At 27.9% G+C, this 15,744-nt stretch overlaps 1 protein-coding gene across 4 annotated transcripts in view; it reads right to left on the bottom strand.

Moving 5' to 3' along the window:
- Positions 1-15,744, bottom strand: part of LOC129972348 (FMRFamide receptor-like) — a 359,306-nt gene that overhangs the window by 67,901 nt on the left and 275,661 nt on the right. For all 4 annotated transcript variants that reach the window (XR_008784852.1, XM_056086455.1, XM_056086457.1 and 1 more), the window contains one exon: positions 10,736-10,840. The gene's annotated coding sequence lies outside the window, so the exon portion shown is untranslated. The remainder of the gene's footprint in view (positions 1-10,735; positions 10,841-15,744) is intronic.

Here is a 15,744-nt window from a genome sequence, read left to right as displayed (position 1 = left end):
AGAGATGATGGGTTCTATTTGCTATATCAATGTATTTTTGAGAAAATTTCTGATTTAAAAAGTATGATTTTGTTCCATATGATGTTTATGTTTTAAAGAAAGGAGTAAAATAATTCAGTCGTTTTCTGCGCTTTTATCTTCACTTATTCTCAACTGTTTATGAAATAGTATCTATTTCAATTAACTAACACACTTACATCCTGAATCTATGATCAAGTTCAGGAAATATATTTTCAAAAGCTTTTTACAGAAATTTAACTAATCTAAGTAAATTAAAATTCGACAAATGAAAAAAGGTAATAGTATGCATTAGTGTAATAATAATATTGGAGAAAATAATAGTTTTTGATTTTTACTTTCACATTTTATGTTTATTAGATGAAATCACCATCATACAACTAATAAGCAATTTAGCAAAGATTTCAGCCTGTAATCAGTCAATATGAACTAAAATATTTGTGTTAATGGATCACAATATGTATGATTATAGACAGACGAATTCTGTAGAACTTTGATTTTAAATAAGTGATTCATTTTCATTTAGAGTGTGCTTTGTTTGAGGTCCTAGAATTTATAAAGTTTACCAATTAATTTTGATATTAACTATTATTGAAAAGATGAAAAAAGATAAAAATTAGTTAGTTATCTTTGATACAGTACAGCCAAACATGATTCCAGATTCATCATATGCCAACTAATAATAATCCAAAACAAATAAGTGATTCTGATGAGTTTACGTTAAAGAATTTAAAAATATAGTTATTTCTGACAAAAGCCCACGTTTTCGATTCTTCAATGTTAGAAAGTTAAAACAGCTAAAGAAACTAATTTGATTTAAGATTCAGTAAATATAAAATAAATAAATTTTAATATAATTTATTAATCACAATACGACATTTATTCCTCAGTTCAAGCTTCAAAAATTTGTATTTCTGAATTGGGACGAAGAAATATTTGTCATTCTTAGAGAAATAATATAATTTCTAAACTATTAAAAATTATAAGAATATTTTTATAGCTACGTTACAGTATCTCTTTGGTTTTGAATTGCAGGTACAATAAGTATCAAACTTGAGAGATTGTAGCAGATTATCCCTTATTATGAACAATTTTCTCATGCAAAATTTATTTTCTTTTTCTTCTGTGAAGAATATTTTTTTATTCAATCTACTTCAATAATAAGTGAAATTATTATCGTTTTCGATATTTAATAAGCATTCTTGTATTCCTGTGACATACTGTAAAATCTCTACTTAGCTGATTGTTCAAGGTAGCTCCAATATATATATTGTTAATTGGGATTTTATGACTAATCATTACCATCATTTGTCTCTACATTCCTCTATGGGACATCGCATCGATCTATTTTAATGATTTTTATCTTACTTTTCTTTAATAAAATCTTCTTCCACAAATTAATTACTGAAATGATTTTACCATTGTTTTTGTAATGGAAATTATATTTTAATGATGATAATTGTCTTTATTTCCTTTTTCTTCTATGCAGAAAGTTTGTTGATTTGTTTCGGCATAAATCGTAAATATTTTATTTAAAAGTAGCTAACGATTGTTTTAATAATTATAAATTTTATTTTGTAAATAGTTGTAAAATTCAGATTGGCAACAGTGATACTTTTGGAACTTGTTTAAAAGCGATGCTAGAATGTTGAATGAAAATAAGTTGATGTAAATTTGATAATATTATCTATATGTAATATTTAGTTTTATAGTACGTTTGACTGCATTTTATTTTTGTTGATGCACGAACACAACAATTGGAGCTTCATTTTTTATTTATTATCACGTCCGGGTCACCAATGTTGCTATTGGCGATAGACAGTATCGAACTCGCAGCCTTTGGGTTCGTAGCCGAGTAACATGACCACAAGACAAAAGAAATTTCTCATGTCTCGTAGCTGTTATCTGGCTTATAAAGCGTCACCACAGATTAAATATATTTCAGTAATAAGTGAAATTACTATTGTTTTTGACATTTAATAAGTATACTTGTATTCCAAAGTTATACTATAAGATCTCTACTTAGCTGATTGTGCAAGATAGCCTCAATATATATTGTTAATTAGGATCATTATCATCATTTATCCATACATTCTTCTAAATGGCAACGCATCGATCTATTTTAATTATCTCTATTTTATAAAAACTTCTACCACAAATTAATTACTGAAATTAATATAACATCAATAATAAGCGAAATTATTACTATTTTTGATATTTGATAAACATGCTTGTATTCCAACATCATGCTGTAAAATCTCTACTTAGCTAATTGTACAAGGTAGCCTCAATATATATTATCAATTGGAATTATTACCTTCAGGTTTAATCATTACCATCATTTGTCTCTACATTCTTCTAAGAGGCGCCGAATCGGTCTATTTTAATGATCTTCATCTTACTTTTTTATAAAAACTGTTATCCCAAATTAATTGCTGAAATTAATATAACATAGCTTTGGGAAATTCTATTTTAATGATGGTAATTGACTGATCAATAATGATGTTCACATGCTTGGTGAAAGGCCGATCGGTGTTCAAGAAAATAGGAGCCCCAATTAATAAGGCAGCCAGAAATTATAAAAGACATCATTAGCGCCCCATTTCACGTCCTCTTTGATGGATGATGAGCAGAATTGAAGACCAGCTAATAATGACGGAACAGCATGGATCGTGGACATTATATCATGGTAACAGAATGCCTGAAGATTTCAGATTGAACCGGTTACTGTTATTTAAGTGTTGACCAAGCACGGAATACTTAAATGATTGTGACCACTTCATAGTAGGGAAGAGGAGAGCAGTAATAATTAGAGCACAAATTAGGTAGTCAATGTCTCGTAGAGGATATATTGTATTTGATGAGCTAGCTGCCTCTTTAAAGTTTTAACTTCTACACTAACAGGAATTTCCTATTCTTATTGACCTTAAAAGTTGATAGTTGCGGAAAGCATAATGCAACAGTAGAAAATATTTTTTTTAAATACTACATAATAGAAATTCAGCTAGAAATATTATCATTGATGTCCTATGCAGGGGAAAGGCATTTCATTCGATGAAGGGTTGGCAGATAATCTGTGAATAAACAAAAGAGATATCTGGATGATGATCATTATAAACGCCAAATTAAAAGAAAATGCTGATGCTTTTATAGGGTTTATTGGTTGCTTAGGTTTTCATCGTGTTAAGAAATAGCAGTTACATTAAAGAAATAGTATTCTAATAAGCATAATTGCACTTAAAGGAAGATTTATGATCAATGTTGTGTAAAAGTATCATTACAAAGGTAATTTTTAAAAATAAGTTGATGATTTTTTTTTACCATGTGAAAACACGATTTTGTTGTGGTTAGGAGGTTTTAAAGCTCGAAATCGCGTAGGCAATGAATCAGGCATAAATGGCAATTTTCGCCATCATCTTTTAATCGCATATACCTTTTAACTGCTTTTACCAGTATTGCTTTATTATTACGTATGCTTCTTTGACAGCAGATGTGTTTTAAAAGGTTGACGTAGAACTATGACATCATAGTGGTTATTTCATCTTAAAATCGATCGAGTTCCAAAACTATGTTTGCCAGCTAGAAAATGGAAGTTTAAAAAAATTATCTTTACACACACACACACATACATACATATATATATATATATATATATATATATATATATATATATATATATATATATATATATATAACGGGATAGAGAGCGATAGAGAAGTCTCGTGCCTTTTTCAAATCGATTTAAACTGGTTAATTACTTAAATTAATTCAGACAAATAATAACTTATAAAATAATAATGTTCTCACATGACAACTTGAAATTTGTGATCGTAGGGTTTCATTTAAATTTTTCTCTTACAAATTTTTCATTTTTTTTTTTAAGTCAATTGACAAAATGTATCATTTTGTGAAAATGATAGGTTTCTTTGTGTTCCGCCGTATAACAAATATTCTTGACATTAAGTAAATTGCATTCTTATAGGTAAGAATGCTCTTACATGGAAAGTAGGGATTGCAATACCGGTATACCGGGATACCGAATACCGGTATTTTGAGCCATTTGTACAATTTTGTAATACCGGTATTCACAAGTTTAAATACCGGTTTTTCGGTATTTACTAGAAATTTTTTAAATTGTCCTTGAAAGAAGGCATTGTATCCATAACCACTGATGGAGCAACAGTTAAAAAAAAGTTGGAAAGTTGATTGGTGCAAATCAGCAATTGTGTTATGCTCATGGAATTCAATTAGGAGTAATAGATGTATTATACCATAAAAATAAAGAACAGAAGAATCCAAATACTGTAGATATAGAAACTTCGAATTGCGACATTGAAGAGAGTAAGAGTGAGAGTGATATTGACAATGAAGACAATAATAATGTAATTGTTGAAGAAGATATTGCTAATGAGGATGAAATATTAACCCATCAAGAATTGCTTCCTATAATTTATAAAGTTCGAAAAATTGTTAAGATATTTAAACGTTCCCCTACAAAAAATGCCATATTATAAAAATATATACTAACTGAAAATAAAACAGAATATATGTTTATAATAGATTCTAAGACACGTTGGAACAGTTTACTCCTAATGATGGAACGATTTTTGAAATTTAGAAATCCAATCCAAAAAGCAATAATCGATTTAAACCTGTAAATTAATTTTTCAGATAGTGAAATCGACTTAATATCCAGAACTATATTATCTCTACTTCTAATAAAACTGACTATAAAGGCATTATGTCGGAGAGATTTTAATTTATTAACAGCTAATGCAACAATAACTTTCATGTTACAGTCATGAAAGAACAGCACACATCATTATCTGAAAAATTATATTTTACATTGAAAAATCGCACAGAAGAAAGGCATACCAAAATAGAAAATGTCTTATGGTATTTACATAATTATAATGATTTTAAAAATGAAAATGAAAAAGAAAAGAAAATAATCAATTCAAATCTGATTAAGTTTATAATAAATTTTCTTAAAATTTTTTACCCACAAACCTATCCACATTCAGAAGAATTCGGTTCAGTTATCGAAGATTATGATGATACTAATGTCGATAGTGAAAAGGAATTGTCTCTTGAACAATAATTAGAATTAGCGATAAATAAAAAAAAAAATCACCGAACCAAAATACAATACAGATATCAGCTATATCCAAAACTATCCGACGAGAAATTGATTTATTTGAAGATGAGGGATTTAGAGGTAAATACTTGGAAAAAGTATATCGCGCGTTGCTAACAGTACCACCAACTAGCGTAGATGCCGAAAGTGCATTTTCGACAGCTGGTAATTTATACATAAAATTACTTTTCAGGCTGAATGACAGTACATTTGATGTATTATTTTTTTTAAGTTCACATTTCAAAAATTTGTAATAGTACCACAGACTGAATAGTGATATTTACACTTTTTTTGTGATTTAAATAAATAAGTTCATTTACTTTTTTTTGATTCTTTATATACTGTTATAATTTATAAGTTACATATTTTTTGTGATATTTACACTCTCTTATAAAACTTTCAAATAAAACAAAGAAACATATGTCTTTTCTTTCTTTTTCTAAAATTTCTAATACCGGTATTAAAACCGGTATGCCGGTTTTAAGATCTAAAAAATACCGAATACCGGTATTGAAATTTTGGCCCGGTATTGCAATCCCTAATGGAAAGATTATGATCTATAATGTGTAGAGGCGTAATTACTATCACCAAAATTATTTTTCAATATATTCTGAGGGTTTCTAGTGTTTTTTGGTTTTGAAGTAAATTGACAAGATATATCATTTCTTGAAAACGATTGGTTGCTAAGTATTTCTTCAGGCAACAAATATTGGGGACATTAAGGAAATTGTATTCTAATGTAAATATGAATGCTGTTACATGGAAGGATTATGATCTATACTGTGTAGAGGTTTCATTACTACAACCAAAATTATTTTTCAATATATGCTGAGGATTTTCTAGTGTTTTTTGGTTTTGAAGTAAATCGACAAGATATATCATTTCTTGAAAACGATTGGTTGCTAAGTATTTCTTCATGCAACAAATATTGGGGACATTAAGGAAATTGTATTCTAATGTAAATATGAATGCTGTTACATGGAAGGATTATGATCTATACTGTGTAGAGGTATCATTACTACAACCAAAATTATTTTTCAAGATATGCTGAGGATTTTCTAGTGTTTTATTGGTTTTGACAAGATGTATCATCTCTTGGAAGTGTTTGGTTACTTAGGTTTCCGTCGTGTAATAAATAGTCGTGACTTTAAGGACATTGTATTCTAATAAGCATGAATACACTTAAACGGAAGGATTATAATTTCTATTCTGTAATTATATCTAAATTTTAAGTACAGCTATTTAAAATTATGCACACATTTTACTATAAAAAATGTTTAGAAATAAATATATCATAAGGAATTATTTACAATTCAAAGATTATATTTATTATGGTAACTATTAAATAATAAGAAAATGTATTTCATTTTTTTTTATTTTCCTTCTTTTATACGGTTTGTGCTCTTCTATTTTATTACATACGTAATGACCTTCATTTATGTATTGTTAATATGAAATCACTTATCATATCATATTAGTTATTACAGATAATTTACAAAGCAAGTCTCAGCAAGGATGAATTTTAAAATAGAATATATCACAACTTATTATGCCTATTACATTCATTATTTTTAGGAATACTATTTATGAATTGCTTGAATGTTTAATCCATTCCTTTCGGAAATAATAGCAATATATTAATATTTTGCAATTTTTTAAAAATAAATGCAACGTGTTTCCAGACACAATATATAAATAACAAGAAAAAAAATTAGTAAATACTTTTTATTCCTAAATCTCCATATTTTTCTCTCTTTTTTTGCTCATTTTATTTCACCAGATCTTGTAACTTCCAACTGGTAAGTCCAATATTCCGTTAAATTAATTTTAACACCTGCTGTTGCCACCATCTTTTAAAAGACGTGATTTTTGAATTCAACTTTATGTATGCAGTTATGGTAATTAAAAAATATTGTAAGAACAAAAAATAGTAATGAATAATTTAAAATTTGCTTCAATCTATTTAAATTTTCAGATTCATTTAATGTCGAACGTTAGAGCGACATAGTAACACTTATATTAATAGTTGAAAAATTTGATGCTTCAACTATTGCAATTGCAGCTTCCTCTACAAATAGCCTGGCTTAGATACTCATTTTCCTCTTTTTGGTGCAGAATCTAGAAAATAAGTTTCTTGAGTCTTCGAATTATGTCTCAAACTGCATATAATGACATATTATCTTCAAAATCACGGAGTGCCACCGGAGCATTCCTATCATTCTGATAAAATAGTTCTAATATCAAAGTTTCTTCCTCTTTGTACAATGGCATATTCACTGAAGGTTGATATTTGTTATAACCATAAGTATCGCTTTTATCGAAGAAAAAAAACCGTAAGCTACTAATTTGTTTATAGATTTATCAAAAAGCGTCATCTGCGAAAAATTTCCAAACTATATTCTTCACATAACAATCGCCTGTATTTAGAAATTTCACTCGTATGTGTTCATTAAAAGCATAGCTATATGTCTCTATCATCAGTTTAATTGTAACCACCATGTATTAGTCATTATAAATATTTTCTTTTGTGTCTTTATTGATCCACTTACTTATTTTATTTAAAAGTAAGAAACTATGTTTCTCGCTGCTTCTTTATGATGCAAAATGTACCACAATTTTAAATTGCAAAGCATGTTCTTTACTTGGTATATATGAAAGAGCGTTTTAGTTTATTTTAAATAAAATATTTTTCTGAGAGTAGTGGTTTGCTAATCGCTTTAAGAAGAAACGAATAATATTCTGTTTCTTTCAAGCAAAAAATAAATAAATAAATAAATAAAAAATAAAATAAAACTCAACAAAATCATTCAAGAACATTCGTTAATTTCAATGATTTTTATAAAGATAAACTCAATAAATAGAAGATTAAATTCCGTTTATATATATATTTGTTTTTTGAAATTTATATTTACCAAATCTAAAATTTTTTGAGGTAGTTTCAGAAAAATAGCTAGATGACAAATAATGAAGTTTTTCGTTAATTGATATTTAAAATACTGTTCGAGAAGAAACACAATCTTTGAATATTCGAGGGAAAATGTTGCGCTAAGAGATTATCAAGAGAAAATTATTATATCAATACAACATATCTCTTCATGGAGATTTATTCAAACGGGCAGTTTCTCAATTTCGGATATATTCATAATTTTATAAAATTCTTTAAAAATTTAGAAACAAAAATTCTGAGAAAAAAGGAAGGAATGAGGAAAAATAAATAGAAATCGATTAACCCATACATAAAAGAAAAGAATAGATAAGGTTTGGGAAATCCATCTCGTGTATTTGCATACGGATACTCATTGAAGTTTGCAACTCACATCTTATTGAACTTCATGTTCTTTTTTTTAATAAGTCATTGAAATAAATATTTCTTGGAAATTCAAAATAGTTTCCATGGAAATAACAGAAAATCCTTGATCCAGTATAAAGCTTGCGCTACCTCGCCTTTGAAAATATTTATATCTTATAGAAAATAGTCTATTTGATACATGCATAAAGTAATATAATTTTAAGATAGGAATGATTTTTTTTTCACTATTTATGTTTTAATTTCAATTGACATTCCATAATGACTTGTACCGAATAATATGCCTTTATCTATACTGAGAATATTTTTCATAAAATTGAAAAGCTCTGCAAATAGAAACATCGTTGGATAAGATATGAAATATATGAGTCAGTATTTACAGTTTCTCATTTCTTCTTTTTAGTTGTTCATAAGTTTTAGTTGTTCATACATCATATTTTTGAGATGGATATTTTCCATGAATATGAACGATGTAGACTATATTTCTTATATATTAGGCGATAAATTGGGAAAAAATCCATATATACCCCATATTATACCATTGCTACCATTCCGTTGCCATATGATGCCATCAATACATGAAACTGAGTATTCTATAGAAAACTCAGATATTTTATACGATGCTGAAAATTGGAATGTATGGCACGATTTAACATTTCACGCATTTCCAAGGCATTCCATAGAATCGGAAATGTCAAACACACAAAGTATGCTATACATATGCAAGAAAAATGCTTGTTCATAGAGCACAAAAGTGGTAATATTCAATAGTGGATTAGATTAATGTGGTGATGATATGCTTACCGAAAAGATTTCTATTTCTGCATTTATTATATGTGTTTAAAAGAAACCAGTAATGCGCATGCATATATAAAGTGCATGCATATACGTCAAAAGAATATCGTACCATCTGTGGCCATGTTTGTATAGACGATAAACGTGATTTTTTTTAGAAGGAACTAAATGCGAAAATAGGAAAATTAAAAGGTATAAACTATAGAAGTCAGGTAACATGAATAGAGAAACTTTTAAATCCGTTTCCAATAAACATTTACGCTTAGAGAAAATTTTAGTAATATTTTGTTCAATAATGCACAATTGCTTAATAAAAACACTTACCTCTATGTTAAACATTTTTAAACAATTTCTTTTCTTTTTTTTCATAAGCTTTATTGAAATACTCTCGGATAAAATCATTTGCCTCTCTGAAGGCTGTACATTGAAAAGATATGTGCACTTTTCAATTTTTTCCCTCTTTGCAAAGAAAATGAACTCCTTTCTTCCGTAATTTATTGCTATAAAAACCTACTATCGCATAACACAGAAGCATTTTTTAAGAGTTTTCGGTAAATTTTTGCTTTCATCCCTTTCTTTACATAGATTTTAGTTACTTGAATTTCTGCTATCTGTTTCACCAAGTAGAAAATGTAATGTTTATGATTTGTGAAGTTAGGATCACATTTCTATATTCGAAATTAGTTACCTATGTGCATTTTTTTATTCTATATGTGGCAATAATTTTTACTTTCTTTTAAATACCGTTTTCGAACAAAATTTTTGTTAAAATTTACAAGCGCTTGGGTTGTGAGACTTAAATGTTTTTTAAATACAACTTTTTATACAATATTAGGGGTTCAAATATTCGTAATTTGTGAAAAAAATTTTAAAAATAAAATTTTAGAAATCGAATAAAGAAATGATGTATTCAAACAAACGCAGGACTGAAATTGAATGTGATTTTGTTCAGTTTTTTGCATTACACCATACCATAAAAATTATTATATAAATTTTTTTATATAAATTTTTCTAAGTCAACTCATAAAATAATGTGCGTCATACTGTAATTAACAACATTTTTTCCCTGTTCGGAAACCTTATCTAAAATAAGATCTTCCTAAATTTCGATTATAAGATTTCGAAAGCAAGGTTTTGAACACATAGAAAACTGAATTATAATTTAAAAAAAGGAAAGAAAAAGAAGAAAACTCAAAGCATTATTATAATTTGTTATGACTCGAAAATGTAACCTGAAGGAATTATACTAATTATCTTTATTCATTTCTATATATAATTTTTTCTTATTTATGTATTGTTCCATTTGAATTTGGGTAAAACGCATTTGATTTAACCTCTTATGTGACTACACATGTTCATTATTTAATTTTACCTATTGTAATTCATCTGCATCAAATATTTTACTTATAAAATCTATTAATAAAAAATTTACATATTTAAAAAATCACATTCTTATGAGATTATAAAACACTACTTACTTCAGAATATTCGGGAGTAGAGGTATCAAAGGAAGGGCAGACAAATCATTGCAAAAGATATTCAGTCTGAAGAATTTATATCTATTGTAAACACTGTTTCGCAATCTAAAATAATAAAAAGAAAAGTTAGGTAAGTCTTTATATTTTCATACATATCAATAAAATTAATCATTAATTTAAATGTTTACCTAATGCAGAAAGCATTAATGCGCACAAGAGATTAATTTTTAAGCAATTATTTGAAACTGTTTCTTCTTTAGTAATATTCTAATGATTGCTTTTAGCGTTCAAATATTTTTATAATTTTATAATTAAATCTTTGAGGTACACTATATTAAAAAACATCATCTTAAGAAACACATAGGTGAAGTTGAATCTCCTGACAATGAAGCATTTTTTACCAGAAAAACTTTTACTTTCTTTAGTTCTCCTTCATGAGGGTGAGACAAATATTTACCATCGCAACTCAAGGGGTTTGAGTATTCCTCGAAATCCCTCTAATTTAAACAGGGATCATACAACCGTTTCCTGGCCTATTTCCTTCAGATATCAGGAAGATATGTGCAATTGTGATAGCAATAGAAATATTTTCCACAATCAACTCTTATTAAACTATCTTTCATGAAGTGCAAAAGTTGGTAAGGAAATTAAGTTTTCTTGGGTGAATTTTTTTGAATATATTAATTGATATTTAAAAATTTCTTTTATAGAAAATATTAATTAAAAACTCCTTTTCCTTTCACTACAAACAAAAAAGAATTTCATGGTCTGAAAAGAGGAATTTAAAATTATTTTAAAACATTTAATTAATTTTAAATGTCACTGTTTTTTTTAATATAAGAAACAATCTGATATCGGTCAGCATCAATTATTTTTTTTAAAAAATCTTGGAAAAGAAGTTGTCATATCGCCCTTTGAAAGATTAAAAGAATTCCTATGTTGCTACAATTGCTATTCGAAATATATAGATACAAATTATTTCATTTCAGAAATTTTAAACAAAAAAATGCGATGGTAATTCTCTAGAAAGCTCAGTAGCTGAGTTATGCAAAGACCAATTTACATGTTGAATGTAACATTCAAACAATTTCGCCCAAATTATTTTAATATTTATATATTATTGTTAATTCTTAAGATCCCTTAACCGCAAGGAGTTGTTGTTGTATTTCTATGCGTCCGTGATGAAATGAAAGACAATCAATACAATTCACTGAGTCATGATCACACTTAGGATAGATCAAGAATTGATGGCATATCAAAATTGAGTGTGGTTGTATCGCGGCCATCATCAGGCACGGTACAAATTCATCCGTAATAGGTGCATCCCATCTTTGGAATTGAAATAACTCAATCCCATGCTACTGCTGTAGCCAGAGAAGAAAGACTCAACCATTAAACCGAACACTTTTCAACCCAATGACCCCCATTCAGAGGGGTCATACGTGAAGTTGGGATTTTATGTAACTTAAGGGTGCTCCACCATGAAACGTTATTCCTTCTATTTCTTTGGCATCAATGCACATGTTTCGGTGAACAATAAATGTATAAGTGAATTGCTAGCGATGCAGACGGACAATACAGAATAATGTTGCATTAGAAGTTCGAAAAAGAAGAAAAAGAAAAGATTTGAGCAATTTCTAAAAAAACATTTTTTTTTAGAAATTGCTCAAATGACCAACCCTATTAAATTAGTTTTTGATATAGATCGGCAAGTAAAAATGTCAGTACAACTAAATTTCTTTCAATTCATTTTGAAATATGGTGAATTTGCTTAATTAATGTATAGAAACTTACATTAGCGAACACAAAAATGTGTGACTGAAAATTTTGTACCATTTGAACAGAGAACACGTTTAACAATCCATGTTAAAAGATTATCGCATTCCAACATGTCATGTTAAGGAAATGACAGTTATTAGCATAAGAAATGCCAACGATATCTTCAAGATACTGATCAATATTCTCATTCTCATTAACAATAATGTGAATATATAATTATTCGGCATTTTATGCAAATAATTGCACATAAATTTAGCTAATTAGTTTAATTTTTTATCATTTCATCATAAAATAAAAATTGAGGAATTAGTATAACAGAAACAGAATATGCAAAAAGAGATTTTTTTCTGAAGTTAATCCATAGTTAAATATTTTGTAGTATATGTGAAAATTAGAAGTCTTTGAAATGAGAATAATTCTAATAATGAGAATAAATTAATAATTCAATAATTTTACAGCAATTCTCACGCACAATTTGGTTCTAATAGCAAAAATTGTTTAGATTTTATTGTTAATTTAAAAACGCTAGTTCTTTATTGTAAAAAAAAAAAAAAAAAAAAAAAAAAAATTGACTTTATTTTTATTTTCATTCATAAAATTGGCATCCATGGAATTATATATTTTTGTGCAATTTCACGGGTTTGCAATAAAAATTATAGATACAATATTTCTTTGAGTCCATGCATACATTTTCCAACATAGTTTTTAATAGAATACTTTTTGAACTCAAGAAATTGTTGCATTTATTTATTGTCTCTTTTATATAATATTTTTTGTCTGTCTATTCTCTTGCTAGTGATATTTCAGTCAAAAATAAATCAATTTCAGTGCATTTCATAAAATCGTTTGGAATGTTTTATTACTTTTTTAAAATATTCTTTCTTCAGTTTCATATTTCTCATACTTAGCCTTTAAATAAATTGTTACTCTTAATAATTATTAAATATTAAAAGTTTTCATGTATTCCGATATTTATGTTCTGAGGAAAATACTAATATATTTTCAACAAGATTTGAAGACATATTTGTTTTAATTAAAACAAAAATGCAGCATCTAGCGTTTTATAACTATTTTCAGTTTAATAAAAATATCTATAAAGTCTTTTGTCTTGGCAACGTAAAAAAATGAAATATATTTATTAATACTCTAATCATTTTTATTTTATATACAATCTCTTTTTCCCATCAAACAATCAATATACGCATGCGTTATTTTTTACTGAAAAAGAAAGAATTGAATAGAAAAGCATTTCTTGAAACTCTTAAACAATTTCCATATTATGCAAAACCGAGCAAACTTTATAGATTAATAAAATTAATTTCAAGCTTTTTTTTTGATAAATTTTTTATGGTAGAAATTCAGAGTTCTTAAATAAAAATGAATAAACTGCAATGCTTTCATTAAAGATTTTTGTCTTTTGTATTACACTTTTTTTTTCTTAATTATATTCTTAAAAAGTACTTCTTAAAGAAAGTAGGCATACAATGGTTCATTTATTACGAAAACACACTTTTTGGACTAAAATAGATGACAAAAAATTCAGTATTGTTATATGAATTAATTAAAAAAGTTCGAATATTTCAATTATTACCAGTCAAAAAAAATGTGTCATAGAGTTTCTTTAAGTAAAATAAAAGTTCAATAACTCGATAAAAAAAATAGTCGAAATTCTAAAGAGTTTTTTTTTTCTTGAGAAAGAAAACATTTTGCTTCGAAAGTTGAAAAAGAACAATTAAATAAAAAAAAATGTATCGTTTTTTTTTCTAAGAAAGGAAGTTAATTTTTCTCTACTATAAATATTTCTTTGGAAAAGAATGAACACATTAATTGATAGCGTTCATTCTTGAATGATTTTAATTGATGAGTCGAAAAAAACAGATTTATCTAGAACACTTTTTAAATTCTGTATTTTAAGCGTTCTCGTAAAATAAAAATATCAAGTATAAGAGAAAAGTAAAGAGAAAGTAAGTAAAGAGAAAATATAATAGACAAAAAAAAAAAAAAAAAAAAAAAAAATTGAACCCGAAATTGTGACGAGTACCATCGTTTCAGACTTCTGAGCATACGAAAAATACTTTTTTTTTAAAAGTTCTGCTTGTCTATCTGGATACAATAACTAAAAAAAATGCTCTGATTTAGATATATAAAATTTGATATATGGAACAAATTTATAGATTATTATCAGTTATTATTTTGATTGAAATCTATTCAGAGCTTTCTCTGAATAGACAATTGAGATGAATAGAGAAAGTCTGTCTGACCAACTATCTCAACGTAAATTAACAAAATAGCTACAAAACAGCCGAGTAATACGAATAAATTTGGTTCATAGATTTAAAATTTAAAGAGCAGATACGTATTAAATCTGGACAGGATCGCTGGTGTGTACTTTCACAAGCGTCTGAATATTGTTACGAACCTGTGATGCTGCTTCCCAGCATGGTTGGTTCCATCATCAGAAAGACTGATTTACAGTCATCGGTATTGGACGGAGTCCAGGTGTCGCGTCGGAGGTCCCAGAGCTTGGCGACAAACTTGGCGACCATTTGGCGACTTGGCGACGAATTTGTCGACTTTGGTGCCAAAATAGATTATACCCGAAACATCGAGAATTTTCCCGATCCGTCCAGTAGGAACCGAGATAAGCCTCGAAAGTTCCTGATTGGTTGAGAGGCTTCTAGCCCCGCCCCCTGAGACCTATAAAAGGAGGCAGTCTGCAGCTGTGGAAATAGTCGGAATCGACCATAAACAAAGGGTCTTCCAGAGATTAGCAGAGCAGCGACGGAGTCAAGCTAGTGCTGAACTAAGCTGTGCGCTACTGTCTGCAGTAGAGTCTTGTTTTGTGCACATCTCGGCTGAAGATAATTGTCTTCTCTATGCTGTATATAGTTGTCGTCTTTGTTCTGTCCTGTGTGTCTTCATGTAAATAAACGTCGTTGTTTTATTTTCTACATCCGCCTGCTGATTGAGCGTTCTCCGCACCATATAACTTCCACTATCCAAAAAACGAATCCGGAAATTTCGTAACAATATGATATTTTAAAAACTCAATTAATGGTTGAAAAAAATGGGAATATGATATATAAATTTGTGTACAGTTATAATTTCGTCTGAGATTTAATTTTATTCAATCAGAACAACATCATCTAAAATGCACATTCGGCTTTAATGAGTACTTAAGAAGGTGAAATGGGAGAAAATGTATATTAATTCTATTTAAAATAATCAAT

The sequence above is a fragment of the Argiope bruennichi genome, chromosome 6 (assembly GCF_947563725.1).
Source record: "Argiope bruennichi chromosome 6, qqArgBrue1.1, whole genome shotgun sequence".
NCBI classification, from domain to species: domain Eukaryota; kingdom Metazoa; phylum Arthropoda; class Arachnida; order Araneae; family Araneidae; genus Argiope; species Argiope bruennichi.
Note: the sequence above shows the minus strand (reverse complement) of the source record. Positions and strands in the feature narration are given on the sequence as shown.